The 17,879-nt window shown below is 43.2% G+C and overlaps 1 long non-coding RNA gene across 1 annotated transcript in view; it reads left to right on the top strand.

Annotated features, from left to right (window-relative positions):
• The window catches only part of LOC122436908, a 273,990-nt gene that overhangs the window by 66,926 nt on the left and 189,185 nt on the right, over window positions 1-17,879 (top strand). The window contains exons 3-5 of the long non-coding RNA XR_006268152.1: window positions 4,128-4,285; window positions 4,916-5,024; window positions 17,130-17,211. This is a non-coding gene — a long non-coding RNA (uncharacterized LOC122436908). The remainder of the gene's footprint in view (window positions 1-4,127; window positions 4,286-4,915; window positions 5,025-17,129; window positions 17,212-17,879) is intronic.

The following is a 17,879-nucleotide window of genomic DNA, read 5'->3' as shown; positions in this document are numbered from 1 at the left end:
TCCCTTCTTTTACTACGCTTGCTTTGTGTCTATATGTCTCCTCCCCTGCCCAGAATCTCAGGTTCAATCCAAAGGGCAACAGTAAATCTATAAAGCTTTAGGATCTTTCAGTTCTTCTGAGTGGAATAGCAGCATTCAAAGCCAAACCAGCATTTTGATTCCTAATATTGACCAACTTTCTTAGTAAACCTTCAATGTATTTTTGTGCTGACACAACCATTTTATCTTCATTCTGTCTTACTAACATCACTTCTTGCAAAGGATTTGTGGCAGGAGAAAGAAGGAAGTGAGGGGGAAGTCAAATGCTAAGTTTTATGGAAAGATTTCATATAGAAAAAGATGGGCAGAGGGTTGGATGGTTGAACAAATGAAGGGCAGGATGTATAGATGAGTAAATAAGTGAAGTGCCCTGGTTTGGCCATGGCCAAACATGGCCATGGTTCTGCAATCCTAACCTTTCTTGTGCTTGCCCCCCTGTATGGTCACTGTCTTGAATCCCAGGGCCCTAAGCAGAAATACTGATTTGGATTCAATTATTGCAAAATCCTACCTGAGACTGATCACTGTAACTGTCTTCCTCGTACCTCCTAAGCTTCTAACTTCCTGGTATCTCCATATCCATAGACCCATGTACTTGTCAATGTAATCCTCTTCTTATCAAGGAAGTCACAGAGTAGCCAGACTCATCAACAGTTATTTATGAAGAATCTACTAAGTCCCAAGCCCTGTTATTGGCTTTTTAAGTAGACTATAACCTGCTGCTGCACCACAGTCTCTCATGGTCTAATTGTTCCACACGCCAGCTTGACCCCCCTCCTAGAATTTGTAGGTATACCTGTGTACCCCAAAAGTTGTTGTTCTTTAGTCACTAAGTCATGTCCGACTCTCTGCAACCCCATGAACCATAGCTCCTCTGCCCATGGAGATTTCCAAGCAAGAATACTGGCGTGGGTTGCCGTTTCCTTCTCCAGTGGATCTTCCCGACTCTCAGTTTCAAATGCCTTTTGCTCTCCCTTGAGACAAAGTCCTTCAGCATTCAGTGTCACCTCACCCTAGAAGTCTTCCCTGAGCTGCTCTACGCGAGTGATGGGCCCACTCATCGTGACAGACACAGAGATGAACCACATGGCTCACAGAACCCTCTGCACCCTGGCTTGGCCCTGCCTCTCACTACATGGTCTCTCTGCATTCTCTTGCCACCTGCCCCTACCCCACCCCCAGTCCCATCCTCACTGGGCTTAGTGTCTCAGTTCAGTTCAGTTCAGTCACTCAGTCGTGTCAGACTCTTTGTGACCCCATGAACTGCAGCACGCCAGGCTTTCCTGTCTATCACCAACCCACAGAGCTTACTCAAACTCATGTCCATTGAGTCGGTGGTACCATCCAACCATCTCATCCTCTGTCGTCCCCTTTTCCTCCCACCTTCAGTCTTTCCCAGCATCAGGGTCTTTTCGAACGAGTTAGTTCTTTGCATCAGGTGGCCAAATTATTGGAGTTTCAGCTTCAGTATCAGTCCTTCCAATGAATATTCAGGACTGATTTCCTTTAGGATGGACTGGTTGGATCTCCTTGCAGTCCAAGGGACTCTCAAGAGTCTTCTCCAACACCACAGTTCAAAAGCATCAATTCTTCAGTGCTCAGCTTTCCTTATAGCCCAACTCTCACATCTATACATGACTACTGGAAAAACCATAGCTTTGACTAGATGGACCTTTGTTGGCAAAGTTATGTCTCTGCTTTTTAATATGCTGTTTAGGTTGGTCGTAGTTTTTCTTCCAAGGAGCAAACGCCTTTTAATTCCATGGCTGCAGTCACCTTCTTCAGTGAGTTTGGAGCCCCCAAAAATAAAGTCTGTCACTGTTTCCATTGTTTCCCCCATCTATTTGCCATGCAGTGGTGGGACCCGATACCATGATCTTAGTTTTCTGAATGTTGAGTTTTAAGCCAACTTTTTCACTCTCCTCTTGCACTTTCATCAAAATGTTCTTTAGTTCCTCTTCACTTTCTGCCATAAGGGTGGTATCATCTGCATATCTGAGGTTATTGATATTTCTCCCAGCAATCGATTCCAGGTTGTGCTTCATCCAGACCAGCATTTCACATGATGTACTCTGTGTATAAGTTAAATAAGCTGGGTGATGATATACAACCTTGACATATTCCTTTCCAATTTGGAACCAGTCTGTGGTTCCATGTCCAATTCTAACTTGTTTCTTGACCTGCATATAGATTTCTCAGGAGGCAGGGAAGGTTGTCTGGTATTCCCATGTCTTTAAGAATTTTCCACAGTTTGTTGTGATCCACACAGTCAAAGGCTTTGGCATAGTCAATAAAGCAGCAGTAGATGTTTTTCTGGAACTCGCTCACTTTTTTGATAATCCAACGGATGTTGGCAATTTGATCTCTGGTTCCTCTGTCTTTTCTAAATCCAGCTTGAACATCTGGAAGTTCATGGTTCATGTATTGTTGAAGTCTGTCTTGGAGAATTTTGAGCATTACTTTGCTAGTGTGTGAGATGAGTGCAATTGTGCGGTAGTTCGAGCATTCTTTGGCATTGCCTTTCTTTGGGATTGGAATGAAAACTGACCTTTTCCAGTCCTGTGACCACTGCTGAGTTTTCCAAATTTGCTGACATATTGAGTGCAGCACTTTCACAGCATCATCTTTTAGGATTTGAAATAGCTCAACTGGAATTCCATCACCTCCACTAGCTTTATTCATAGTGATGCTTCCTAAGACCCACTTGACTTTGCATTCTAGGATGTCTGGCTCTAGGTGAGTGATCACACCATCATGTGTGTGATCTTCATAGAACTGTTTGGCTTCAGCTTCTTCAGCATTACTGGTCAGAGCATAGACTTGGATTACTGTGACACTAAATGATTTGCCTTGGAAACAAACAGAGATCATTCTGTCATTTTTGAGATTGCATCCAAGTACTGCATTTCAGACTCTTTTGTTGACTATGATGGCTACTACACTTCTTCTAAGGGATTCTTGCTCACAGTAGTAGATATAATGGTCACCTGAGTTAAATTCACCCATTTCAGTCCATTTTAGTTTGGTGATTCCTAAAATGTCGATTGAGAGTCCCTTGGACTGCAAGGAGATCCAACCAGTCCATCCTAAAGGAGATCAGTCCTGGGTGTTCATTGGAAGGACTGATTTTGAAGCTGAAACTCCAATACTTTGGCCACCTGATGCGAAGAGCTGACTCATTGGAAAAGATCCTGATGCTGGGAAAGATTGAGGTCAGGAGGAGAAGGGGATGGCAGAGGATGAGATGGTTGGATGGCAGCATCGACTCGATGGACATGGGTTTGGATGGACTCCGGGAGTTGGTGATGGACAGGGAGGCCTGGCGTGCTGCAATTCATGGGGTTGCAGAGTCGGACACGACTGAGCGACTGAACTGAACTGAAAATGTCGATGTTCACTCTTGACATCTCCTATTTGACCACTTCCAGTATGTCTTGATTCATGGACCTAACATTTCAGATTCCTATGCCTTATTTCTCTTTACAGCATCGGACCATACTTCCATCACCAGTCACATCCGCAACTGGGTGTTGTTTTTGCTTTGGCTCCGTCTCTTCATTTTTTCTGGAGTTATTTCTCTGCTGATCTCTAGTAGCATATTGGGCACCTACCAACCTGAGGAGTTCATCTTTCAGTGTCCTATCTTTTTGCCTTTTCATAGTGTTCATGGGGTTCTCAAGGCAAGAATACCGAAGTGGTTTGCCATTCCCTTCTCCAGTGGACCACATTTAGTCAGAACTCTCCACCATGACCCATCCATCTTTGGTGGCCCCACACGGCATGGCTCCTAGTTTCTTTGAGTTAAACAAGGCTGTGGTCCATGTGATCAGATTGGTTAGTTTTCTGTGATTGTGGTTTTTATTCTGTCTACCTTCTGATGAAGGATAAGAGACTTATGGAAGCTTCTTGATGGGAGAAACTAACTGAGGGGGAAACTGGGTCTTGTTCTGATAGGTGGGGCCATGCTCAGTAAAACTTTGATCTAGTTTTCTCTTGATGGGGGGCGGGGCTGTGTTCCCTCCCTGTTATTTGACCTGAGGCCAAACTATGGTGGAGGTAATGAAGATATTGGTGACCTCCTTCAACAGGTCCCATGCACGCACTGCTGCACTCAGTGCCCCCAACCCTGCAGCCGGCCACCACCAGCCTATGCCTCTGCTAGAGACTCCTGGACACTCACAGGCAAGCCTGAGTCAGTCTCTTGTGGGAACACTGCTCCTTTCTCCCGGGTCCTGGTGCATACAAGGTGATGTTTGTGCCCTCCAAGAGTCTGTTTCCCCAGTCCTGTGTAAGTTCTGGTGGCTCTGTGGTGGGGTTAATGACGACCTCCACCAAGACGGCTTATGCCATACCCAGGTCTGCTGCACCCAGAGCCCCTGTCCTGCAGTAGTCCACTTCTGACCCGTACCTCCACTGGAGACATTCAAGGACAGTTCAGTCTCAGTCTCTGTGGGGTCTCTGGGTTCTGGTGTGCACAGGTTTGTTTGAGCCCTCTGAGCGTCTCTGGCGGGTATGGGTTTTGATTCTAAACATGATTTTCCCCTCCTAACATTTTTCTGGGGCTTCTCCTTTGCCCTTGGACGTGGGGTATCCCCTCAAAGTCACTCTAGCATTTACTGTCCTAGCCATATTGAATTACCTGTAAGTCCCTGCAGAAAATGGACTAATTCAGGCTTCTGGATCTTGGTTGCTGCTTACTCTTCCTTGATATTTCTTTCTTTTAAAAATTTTTGGCATCTACTTGGCTAAATTCTACCTTCCCTTCACCAAAAAGCTCTACTTTATTATGTGGAAGAGAAATATTAATTCTTTTCTATTAGACAATAAATCCTTTGAAGGGGAAATCTTTGTCTTCTCCTTTTTGTGCCCCCTTCAGTGCCCAGCACTTGACCTGTAATAGAGCACAATCACTGTTCTGGTTGGAGGAAATGAAGGAAGAAGCAAGGGAGTGAACAGGGTGTGGATCCGACACCAACTAGAGACAGGTAAGGAAACACACAGTTCCAATGCAAAGTGCCAGGTACTTTCACAGCTAAATTCTAAACACACTTAGAGGGAGGAACACCTCCAGTTTGCCTAGGGAAAATAGAGACAAGACAGGGATGATGTCCTGGGGAAGAGGACACTGAAGCTAAGTCTTTTTTTTTTTTTTTTTTAATTGAAGGCAAATTACTTTACAATATTGTGGTGGTTTTTGCCATACCCTGACATGAATCAGCCATGGGTGTACATGTGTCCCACCATCCTGAACACCCCTCCCACCTCCCTCCCCACCCCATCCCTCTGGGTTGTCCCAGAGCACCAGCTCTGATTGCCCTGCATTGAACGTGCCCTGGTCATCTATTTTACATACGGTAATATACATGCTTCAATGCTATTCTCTCATATTGTCCCACTCTCACCTTCTCCCACATAGTCCAGAAGTCTGTCCTTTACATCTGTGTCTGTTTTGCTGTCTGGCACAGAGGGTCATCATTACCGTCTTTCTAAGTTCCATATAGAAGCTGAGTCTTAAAGGAAGATCATGTCTTCATTGTGCACTTTGGCAGGAAGGCGTTGCTCGCTGAGGTATGGGGTATGCTCACCTGTACCAAGACACAACAGAGCTCACGCCCCAGGGAAAGACGTGTCGTGCAGCACAGGGGATCCCAGCAGGTGATGAGCCCACACAGATCACAGGCTCCTGCCTGGAGTTCTGTCCTCAGGAGGAGAGGGCCTCCAGCCCTGAACACTGAACACGAAGTTCCTTAAGAAGATAAAAGAGAATGAGAATGGACCAGGCTTGCTCTCACGGCCACCACTGATGGCTCCAGGATCCTCAACATCTTTTTCAGGATTTACAACTTCCTCTTATATTTTTAACAAATTTGAAAGACCATTTCATTACAGTTACCTGCTTCCCCCCTTAGGATGAAAAATAGCACATACTGATTTTTAATAAAGAAAATACCTTAAAAAATAAGAAAATCTTGTATCACCACATATAAACATAACCATGGTTTGCCTATTGGCAGATTTTATCTTATTTTTCTAAGCACGATATGAAAAAAATATAATTTTGTGTTTCATATTTGTGTCTAATAATATAGCCTGGAGAAGTTTGAATGTTATTTGTTTTGGAAGGACACAATTATGAACCCTTCCTTTCAAGAGAGACTCAGGATACAAAGGCAGATGGAGAGCAAAGCTACTGAAGCCTTATTACCCAGAGACTGGGGCTTCAGCTGCACAGCCAAGTGCTGCCATGAGGCTGCCCTCTGAGTAAGACTGACCCACACAGCAACAGGTACCGATGGGCCGGCCCAGCCGCAGAGACCTGCTAATCCTTACCATACACTTTTGCAGAGAATCTGGGAAAAGGATGGTAGGGGTAACAGGGGACAGACTGTTTCCTAAATAGAGGGGGCCCAGAAAGGCTGAGCTGGGCATGCTCCATGACTGTTCCCAACTTGACAAGAAGGAGAGAAGCTCAAATTCTTCCTTGTATACCTTTGCCTCCTCTCACCGACCCCCTTCTTTTCCTGTGCTGTGCTAAGTCACTTAGGTCATGTCTGACTCTTTGCAACGCTAAGGACTGTAGCCTGCCAGGCTCCTCTGTCCATGGGATTCTCTGGGCAAGAATACTGGAGTGGGTTTGCCATGCCCTTCTCCAGGGGATCTTCCTGACCCAGGGATTGAACTCACATCTCTAACGTCTCCTGTATTGGCAGGCGGATTCTTTACCACTAGTGCCACCTGGCCTTACACATATAAAGCCAGAATAGTAGGTTAGATAGAGCACCTCTTAGATAGGATATCTGCCATTGGAAGTCTTCTCTGATAGGCCCTCATTCGGCTCCTGGGTTACCTGTCCCTGCCATGTGCCTGCAAAGCATCCTAAACTTCCCTGCATCCCTGGTACTGGTCCTCCAGAATTGACCTGTTTATCCATCCTGTGATAAACCATAATGGAAAAGAATATTAAAAAGATGTATACATGTGTAACCAAGTCTCTTTCCTTTATAGCAGAAATTAACACAACATTGTAAATCAAATTTAAAAAAGAAATGACCTGTTGTCTCCTTTCCCTTCCATACTGCAGTGAGTTCCCTGAGGGCAGAGACTCATGGTTTTGCTCACTTTTGGACTCCCAGACTTTCAGGGAAAGCCTGGTACAGTTCCTGAATTGCTGCTTTGAGGCATGCATGAAGGAACATACCCAACCTCTGTTTTATAAAACTGGGTCTCTGAAAGTTCTTGTTTCTTGCTCAGTCTGTCCCTTGGTGTCACCTGTCTGGTGAGGTCACACACTCAGGACAAGTAAGTCCAGTCACTGCAAAGGGGTAGGAGCCTGGATGACCGGGTCAAACCAAATGGTGGAGCACCCCCCTCCCCGCCCCGACCCCAGAAGGTGTGTGTTGGGGGGACGGCGCTGGAATGCACGTGATGTAACCACATTGCTAGGCCTGGTATTAGACCCCTCTAATTTGGTTTTGAAAACATGTGGTTTTGTCCTTGTTCAAATATTGATTTTAAGTAACTTGAGCCTGGCAGAACAGGCCTTTGCCAAAGCCAATGGGGCTGTTTGTTGCCTTAATGACATTTCTGTGTGTTTGCATAACATGGGCCGGCGGTTGAGTTGTCGCTCCCCAGGAAGATTTACGGGACTTTACACTTTGGAAGATATTGAGGCAAACTGTTGATGAAGGCCCAGGGCATAAATCAGACCCACTCGGGCCAACAAAGGACACTTTGGAAACTTGGCCAACCACCCCTCTGGTGTGAGTGAGGGGTTTGGATTAGGTCAGCTGGTTCCAGAGTGTGCTGCCCACAGCCCTTGGATTTCAAGGAACAGTTGGAGGGAGGCAGAGAAGAGGAGCACTTTTGGGTGTGATGAGGAGCAGGCAGGGTTCCATGACCTTCCAGAATTTTGTCAGTTTTGTAATTATGGTTCTTACTAGAGCTCTGCAAGTAACAATAAAAAAAAATTGAAAACCATGGAAGTAGTAGACTCTCAACATGCCTTCCAGACCCTAAACTCTCATACTAAATTGCCCTGGGTCCTAACAGGAAACAGATGGCTGATTTGAATGGAATGATTGAGGACAGTTTAATGAAGGGACTACTAACAAAGGTATGAATGGAATTAAGGGAAACAAACAAGAGTAACCAGGCCTTTAGAGAGAGCAGGAGCTATGCGGTGGCTCCAGCAGAGAGCCACCTAATGGGAAGTGAGGACTTCGGTAAAGGGGCACAACCACTGCCTACCTGTGGTCTCGGAGGAGGGAGCATGGAATACTCTGCTCTCAAATCTCCTGAGGTTGCCTCCCATTGGTTGAACCCAATGGAAACTAGAGGGTTGATGGGGTCCATGGAGGCCATGCTTCTGGGGCCCAGAGAAACTGAAGTGGAAGGGGGATTTGCAAGGGTGAATGGAAACCACCCAGTTTATATCAGGAGTTTTGCAGGCCAGTGCAAGACGGCAGGAGGTAGAGGGCCCTGTGTCTCCTCCACCCTCTGTCCATGGCCAGCCTTCAGCCAGGCATCTCACATCTTCAGCTACCTTGTTTCTGGTTTTGATCAAATAGAGTTTGGTGATTTCTCCACATCTTTTCCTGTGAAACATCATATCTACCTGAACAGGGAAATGCTGGTTAGCAGAGTTTAAAGAGAAAGAGTGAAGGCTATTGACTAAGATCCTGGACCATAAGGTCATAGACAACTAGGTTTCAACATTGGCTCCTGTCTCTTAATAGCTGGGTGACTTTGGGTAAGTTATAGCGTGTCTTAGAGCTTCAGCTTCTCCCCTGTGAAATGGAGACAATTATATTACCTTACAGCTTTGGAGCAGTGACAAAATGAGTTTAAACATGTAATGAGTGTGCTTAGAGTTAAGCACCTGGTTAGGAATCAACTGGCAGCAGTTATTCGAGAGTTCACACACATGTATAACAGTATTAACATTCTCATTTCCTATTAATCTTTGCCTTCTTCTTGCTCTCTGTCTTCATCTTTTTGGATCAAGAATCCAGCAGTTTGGAGGGAGTTCTCTTGGGTTAGCACCAAATGACATTTAATGAGATAGCCTGTAACCCTTGAGCTGAGCAAGTTAACTCTTCAAATTCTGCCCTTGGGGAGGAACATCCTCTCACCTGTCGGAGACTAAGGTTCTTCAGCTCTGCCATTCTTGTCACGACAACAAACTGGCATCTTCAGGGCACACCAGAGTGTCCTGGAGTCCTCACTGAGCATGATAGTTTCCTGCTTTCTCTCTCTTTAGGTGTGAGAGGTTCAGCCAGGGCAGGTTGGCCCCCCTGCACCTCTTGGCACATAAAATCCTAGCTCCTATCAAAGCCAAATGGACAGAACCATGGGCACTGGTGACCTAAGGCTTCCTCCTCCTCGTTCTAACAAATGCCACTCCCCTGGGGCCTGCAGAGACAAATAAGCAATTCACATCTCAGCAGCTGGCCCTGGCTGTAAGTCTGCACGATTTACCTTGGCTCTCACTGGCATTGTGAATGAGGTCATAGAGGGAGGGGACAATGGAGAAGACCTCTAGGAGGGCAGCAGTAAAACACGCCATCGGGAGGCGGGAGAGGACACTTAAGTCATGGGGTCCTTGGCAGCTGTCTTTGAGAGGTAAATAATTTCAAAAAGTCCTTGACTGGAAGATAAAATGTGTGCTTTTATGCTTACTAAAGGCCATCTCTAGACTCTTCTCTCATTTATTTTTACGAAATCAATTTCCTTAAGGCCCAGGAATATGGTTTGGTAAAACGAACAAGACCTGGGGTAGTGAGAGGAGAGAGAGATTTCCAGCACCATACAGGGGTCTGTGGTGGGCTAGGAAATCTAATCCATGCTTACCTCTCTGGGACTCTCCTCCTCACTCCCCATGTGCCAATTGTACTGGAATATTTCCATCAGTTTTCCTGAGATTTGTACCCTCTGAGTCCTGGAAATCTCTTCTCATCACTCTTCCTTCCATATATTCTTCAAATTTTTATATATCTATGTCATTCTTCAGGGTCCTTCCCTATTTCACTTCTTTTTTTTTTTCTTTTATCCTTTCTGATATCTGAAATGCAGTTGCGATTACTGAGATTTGAGAAGCCATTTTGGACCATGAGGTAAAAGTTAAAGCTGTACATAGCAGAACTGCAAGATAGAAAGAGGGTGAATCCCTGAAGTTGTCATAAAGATGAATACCAATTTTAAATTTCCACCTCTGGATTTATTTTTTCCTAATTGAGGTAAAATTTATGTAACATAATTGGCCATTAACCATTTTAAAGTGTACAATTCAGTGGCATTTAGTATATTTACTAGGTTATGAAATAATCATATCTGTTTAGTTCCAAGATCTATTAATCACCCCCAGAAAGAAACATCATACCCATTATGCAGTCACTGTCCATTCCATCGTTTCCTCAGTTATTAGAAACCATGAGTCTACTTTCAGTCTCTATGGATTTGCCTATTACGGACATCTCATATACATGAAATCATAGTATCTGTGACCATTTGTGTCTGGTTTCTTTCATTTAGCATAATGTTTTTGAGATTCATGCACATCAGATGGATTATGTATCAGTACTCTGTTCCTTTCTATGCATGAATAATAGTTCCTTATGTGTTTATACCACATTTTGTTTCTCTCTTCATCTGTTGATGGACATTTGGGTTATTTCCACTTTTTGACTATAGTGCATAGTGTTCTATGAATGTTTGTGTACAAGCATCTCTAGATTTCTTTTACACAAGATAGGAGTATGGTTCTGCCTATCTAACCCATTTTTGTTTGAGGTTTTGTCATTCTCAACTGGTCATACTTTTAGCTTTTATAATGTGTAATGTGTTCAACTGCTCAGTCATATCTGACTTTTTGTGACCTGCTGGGCTCCTCTGTCCATGGAATTTTCCAGGCAACAATACTGGTGTGGGTTGCCACTTCCTTCTCCAAGGGATCTTTCCAGCCCAGGGATCGAACCCACGTCTCTTACATCTCCTGTATTGGCAGACAAGATCTTTACCATTACACCACCCGGAAAGCTTATATATGGAATCTAGCAATTACAATTTTTAAAAATCTTATTTATTCCTTATTTATCCTGTCTAGAAGTACAGAATATTAAGAAGCAGAAAGATCTGTGTTATCATTTTCTCTCCACCAACATTTCCTGTGTTTCTTTGGACCTCAGCAACTTTATCTATAAAATGGGGATAAACAGGCCCTTGAAAGCAGAGGTCTAAGCCAGATAATCTCTCCCGGTCTCTTGTGTTTAATTCTTCAAAGTGTGTTTTGAAAGGGCTAGAGGTTACAGGAAACTGCATGAAACCCATTAAAATGTCATGTCGTTTTCTTTGGAACACTTTCCCAATTTCATCCCCTTCTATTGTCCTTGAGCTGGATTTTTTGCTTTCATCTCCCTGCCCTGTCACACTTCTAAAGCTGCATTTTTCACAGTCTACCTTAAATTTGTTGTATACATATCTGTTTTCTTTGTAGAACCTATAGTCCTTGAAAAATAAGTCATTTAAATGGAGTCTGCTCTTCCAAACAGAGGAACACGTAAAACCTAAGCACAGAAACAACATATATTCTGGGTGTTTCCCAACTCCTTGTCATTCCCGTGGCCTTCTGATCTCTTGGGCCTTGGTATCTATATTCTGGTATCTCTTCCAGTACTCCTTGATAAAGACATTGTTCTTTCGATGCCAGTCTTGTCCCTCCTCAATTCCATCTGATCATTTGAGCCACAGATACGGCTTAGAGTCATGCCGTACTCTAGGCTGTTGCCTTGGACTGTGAAACTCTCAGTGGCTGAAAGAAAGACCTCAGTTGATCAAAGTTTTTGTTTTGTTTTTGTTTGTTTGTTACCAAGGAACAAAACCTAGAGGCAAAGGGCAATTCTGGTCCTTGTGGTAATCTAGGTTGAAGATGGTGAATAAAACTATTAGGCAGAATTCTTTAGTATAAGTCTAAAGATATGCTTCTAGTTCCTGTTTCTCTCTAAACTGCCTCCCTCTCCCTTCCGCCCCCGAAACAAGTCAATTCTTGGCATACACCAAGGGCATGTTAAATGAATTAAACTTGGAAACTTTAAAAAGTTAATAATAGCTAATATGTATATCATACAAGTACTTATCACATGCTAGGCATAATGAAAATTCCTTTATATGGACCCTCTCAGTTATTACCTGCAAAACTCTATGTGGCAGATACTTTAATTATTTTTATTTTATATCTGAAAACATGGAAGGTTTTTTGACAAGCTAAGTAACTTGCCCCAAATCTCATAGCTAATAAGTAAGGGGACCTTGTTTTCACTCAGGTCATCTGATGTTAGTCTACACACATAACTACTCTTCTATGCCCAAATGAAATTCGGATTTATACAAGTATTTCCATGCATCCCTTTTTCCATTCATTAAGCTTATACTGAGTGTCTCTGCCTAACTACTTGCTTAGGATAAAGAGGTAGCTAAGCGGGACATCTATGCAAAACATAGAAATATGAAGACATTCAACATTATTTCTGGTATACTCTGATAGTCCCTAATCCTCAGCTTCAGTCACAAGGTATTTTTAATTTTGAAATCCTTCTGAAGCCCTCCATATCTCTATTTTTTAAAGGGTTTTAGTTCAGTTCAGTTCAGTCGCTCAGTCGTGTCCGACTCTTTGCGACCCCATGAATTGCAGCATACCAGGCCTCCCTGTCCATCACCAACTCCCGGAGGTTACTAAAATAACGTTTATTTCTTAAAAGTTAGCATGTGCATAGTATGAAACCAAAAATCATAAGCAAAAAACAAAGTCACCCATAATCACAAGCAGTTTACAATTTGATGTGTCCTTCTAGGTCTAATTTTTGTATTTAGACAACTATTCATCCATCTTTATGTAATTAAGTTAATAATAAAGTGGGATTCCCTGGTGGCTCAGCAGTAAAGAATCCACCTGCCAAGCAGGAGATGTGGGTTGGATCCTTGGGTCGGGAAGATCCCTGGAGAAGTAAATGGCAACCCACTCCAGTATTCTTGCCTGGGAAATCCCGTGGACAGAAAAACCTGGTGGGCTACAGTTCGTGAGGTTGCAAAGAGTGAGACATGACTTAGTGACTAAACAAGAACACAATAAGCATGGTAGGCAAACTACTACTTAAATATCTCTTAAGTATAGCTGAATAATAGAACTCTAAGATATCAGGTCCTAATCCCTAAGACCTATAAATGTTACTTTATGTAGCAAAGACATTGTAGATGTAATTAAATTAAAAATTTTGTGATGAGGATATTTTGGGTTATTCAGGTGGGCCCTAAATGCAATCACAAGTGTTCTTGTAAGAAGGAGGCAGAGGGGGATTTGACTACACACAAAAGTTGGTGTCATTTTTGTTCAGTCTCTACATCGTGTCTGACTCTTTGTGACCCCATGGACTACAGCACACTAGGCTCCTCTGTCTTCCACTCTATCATGGAGTTTGCTCAAATTCCTGTCCACTCAACTGGTGATGCTATCTAACCATCTCATCCTCTGCCACCCGCTTCTTTTGCCCTCAATCTTCCCAGCATCGGGAACTTTTCAAATGAATCAGCTCTTTGCATTAGGTGGCCAAAGTAGTGGAGCTTCAGCTTCAGCATCAGTCCTTCCAATAAAAATTCAGGGTGGATTTCCTTTAGGACTGACTGGACTGATCTTGCTGTCCAAGGAATCTCAAGCGTCTTCTCCAGCACCACAGTTCAAAAGCATCAATTCTTCTGTGCTCATCCTTCTTTATGGTCCAACTCTCACATCCATACATGACTACTGGAAAAACCATAGCTTTGACTATGTGCACCTTTGTCAGCAAAGTGATGTCACTGCTTTTTAAGGCAATGTAACCATAGAGGTTGAGACTAGGTTGATGCGGCCACAAGCCAAGGAAGCTAAAAGAGGTAGGAATAGATTTTCCTCTGGAATCCCCAGACAGACATCCCAATTTTGGATTAGTGAAACTGATTTCAGACCTCTGGCCTCCAGAACTATGAGAGAATAAAATTCTTTTGTTTTAAGCCACCCAATTGATGTTAATTTGTTACAAAAGCCACAAGAAACTAATAAGCCAACTTCGCGTACTTTGCTGCTTTGATGACCTCTGAGATCACTAGGCCAGGATGAATATGAAACATACAACATAGAAAATTGTTTCAAACAAGCAGATTAACTTGCCCAGGGTCACATGGCTAGCAGGCAATGGAGCTGGGATTAAAACCTACTACTGATTAACTTCTGAGTTTTGCAAACTACATTATAGTTTTTAACCACCTTTACTTAACTATTTTTTTTTCATTTTCTTTTTCTTTTTTTAATTTTCATGGACACCCAGAGCAGATTTTACTTCTTTTAAAATATTTATGTAGATAGGGAATTTGAGGTTCAGCAAGGTGAAGGGACAGACCTTACATCCCAATGGAGTAGCTGAGTTTGGATCCTGGTTGGGTCTTTGGGTTTCCCTCCCCTGCACCCACCTCCCTTGACTGAATTAGGGGTTCCTGCCATGAGCTTCCTGCAAGCCTGGTTGCAGGCACCCCCAGCTTATCAGTCTGACCTTTGGTTTTTCACAGCAAACCCCTATGTGGAGGAAACTGCCATTAGGCAGTCAAGTCTCTGCCTTGTCCTTATTTAGAATTGCTTTCACTTAAACTGGCTCTGCTCTTGCAAAACATGTTTATTCTGGTTTCCTCTCCCTCCTGGCTGCTTGACTGTTGTGAGCCCAGGGCACAGCAGCTCCAGCTATCAGACCTGGGCCAGGCCAGGCAGGGCCAGGAAGAAAACATGAGACTCCAAAGAGGGGGCACAGGAGGGCTCCATTTCCCTTCCCAAGTTGTGTGCCAGACAGGATAGACACCCTCTCTCTGTGGTGTTTCTGTAGGTCCTGGGGAGAATGGGCCGTTCCACACACACCCCTGCTGAGACTGACCTCAGAGAGTACCAAGAACTGAAGGAGAGACCTTTACTTTCTTGAACTCCTAACAGCTTTAGAGTCCCAATAACACTAACAATAATAAAGATAGTTTGGTACAGCTTTACTTTCTTGAACTCCTAACAGTTTTAGAGTAACAATAACACTAATAATAATAATGATAGTTCTAATAATATAGCAACTTCCTTTTCTTCAGTACTGACTGTCCACCAAGCAAGCTACTAAATATATTATGTAGTTTATTTTGTTTAATCCTCAGGATAACCATATTAGATAGATACTTTTAATAACTTTGTTTAGTAAACAAAGGAAACCTTCCTAGTAAACAAGGAAACTTTAGAGAGGTCAAGGTTATATGGCTAATAAGCCCGAGGAAGTGATTTGAAGCTAAGTACGTCTGTGTCTAGAGTGTGTTCTCTTATGCAACACTCCCCATTAGGGACCCCACTTTGTAGAAGAGGGAGGTTCACAGAGTGGCTTGCCTAAGGTCACACAGTGAGTGCCAGCAGAGCTCATTGTCCAGGATTCCAGAACAGTGTTCTTTCCAATAGGTTACCCCAATGTGAACTGTAATTTTAAAAAGTAGAAAAAGTAATTCAAGATTTCCCACTTGCCATCATTTGAAAGGCTTTTTCTCCCCTCTGTTTATCCCTTTTGAGTTCATTTTCAAGATGTTATTGTCTTTGGGTCAGTACATTTCTTCCATGGGCATATCTGGGTATAATTTTGCAGCGAGAGGAGAAAGCAAGCTATGAAGTTAAAAAGGAGTGAACCTGCCAAGTTCACTGTGACAGCTTTACATGGAGAACATTTTATGAAGCATGTTTCCTGGCATCACAGAAGAGTCTTCCCACTTCTGGGGAGTGTCCTCATTTTACTGTTGAGTAAAGTGAAGTTCAGAGACAGTATGTCATGTATCCCCTGCAAATAGCCAGTAAAGGAGTAGAGCTGGTCCCCTGAGTCTTCTGCCTGCCTGGTGACAGGGAACAGAAACACTGCACACACGCTGGGTTTCTCCCAGGCCAGAGAGTCCCCTTCCCAGCCATCATTCCACTTTGTTATCTTTTGGAAATCAGAGTGTGTTGGCTATTTGGCTCTTGCTCTGGAGAGTGGAGAAGGAAACAGAGAAGGAAAGCTTCTCAAGTGAGTTTTCTTCATTGTAGGGGAGAAGATGACAATTTGAGAAGAAAGCAACCCAAAAAGCAATACAATAATTCTTTTACTCTCAAGTCACTCTCTCATGGGATCTAGAACACATATTTTCAAAGAACTTTTTAAAAACATGTGCCATGCACAAAAGGGTTTAGCTCTCTTCCAGGTGTCTGGCCCCTTGTTGAGTTCTGATGCAAATGTCAACATCTGCATGGAGAGTGTTGTCAACAATTAAAGGGGGTGGGTGAGTGGATGGGTCCGGGGTCCTACCCTGTCCAGCAGATTCGGCAGTGAAGATTCCTTTAGGGGTCAGCCATTCTGTCCTTTGGATATATCTGGTTTCCCTTCATTTGCCCCATGGTTTTTGTCTTACCCTTGTTCTGATTATCTTCTGTTTATGGTGCTCTTCCAGGAATCTCACAGTTTTCAATGAGGTTTGTGGTTGGCCTTTTAAAAGGTGACATGACACCAGTTTAATGAGGATGAAAGAGCCATACTCACAATCTTCTTATTCCCTCTAATTTTTCTGCCTCATAGCAAACAGTGTGATCAGCATACTCTCCCCAGAGTAGGAAGGGAAGCCATGGGCATTTTGCTAAAAGTAAGGTTTGATTTTCTCATCTATGTAATAGACGTGATAATCTTGGCCTTTCCTGTTTCATGTGGTATCAAAGATCAAAGAAACATGGAAACTTTAAAAATGCTAAAGTGCTAGAAAAGGTGATAAATTACTGAGCAGACTATGATTTGGAGAGTGGCCTCCCCTTAGTGGGAAAACAGTCCTAAGTAATCATTAATTTAGCAAATGTTGCTACCCAGAATCTTCTCTCTGCTTCTTAGAGTAGAATACCAAGGATGAATATGTGGGCAGTGAGGGTGGGAGTGATGAGTAGTAGGGTGCTTCCAAGGTTGAATCAAAGATGATTTTAAAGTCTCAGAGATGGCATTTGCTAGCTATTTGTGCTAAGCAAAGCACGTACTCTTTTCCAGGTCCAGTTTCCTGACCTGTAAAATGGGACTACAATGCCTACCTCCCAGAGTACCAACATGATTGCCAAATACTGAACACTTGGTTTGTATCAGCTATTTGATTAATGACTTCAGCACTCATAATGTCTTGGAAACCCATGCTTCATTAGACTGTTTTTAGAGTTAAGAGAATCTGAAGCTCAGAGGAGATCAGCAATTCACCTAGAATCATAAAGTGAGTAGAAGAGGTAGAATTCTAACACAGATCTAAATATTCCAAAATCTGGTAAATTCTCACTGCCTCACTTTGCTTTTGAGGGAATATGTGGCAATGCTTTAAAATCAGTCAAATGATGTGGAGAGCCACTTGCTTCATGAAGAAACACTTACTTAGGATCTGTTTTGTCAAGAACCTGGGATGCAGTCTAGGGACAGAAGCCATGGGTTTAGTATTTCCTTCCTTTGGGCATCATTTTTCCTGTAGGTCAAATTAAAGAGGAATCTCTTAGATCCTCTTTAAAGTGCCATTTTGCCTAGCTCTGACTTTGTAAAAGTATGTACCAAAAGGACTTTGGAAAAGTAATGAGACACAGTAAATATGGGGAGGAGAGAACAGATGTTCATCCAAGTCTGTGATATGCCATGTATGTATATGTCATATACTGTGTGTTTGTGAGTCTCCAAATGTGGCTGCCCCCAAAACTCCCCTCTCTGTACCTGCATTCTGCTCTTCACATGAAGAGCTGAATTCCAGTTTCATCTTCCCCTTGA

Source organism: Cervus canadensis, chromosome 2, assembly GCF_019320065.1.
Source record: "Cervus canadensis isolate Bull #8, Minnesota chromosome 2, ASM1932006v1, whole genome shotgun sequence".
Taxonomy (NCBI): Eukaryota; Metazoa; Chordata; class Mammalia; order Artiodactyla; family Cervidae; genus Cervus; species Cervus canadensis.
Note: the sequence above shows the minus strand (reverse complement) of the source record. Positions and strands in the feature narration are given on the sequence as shown.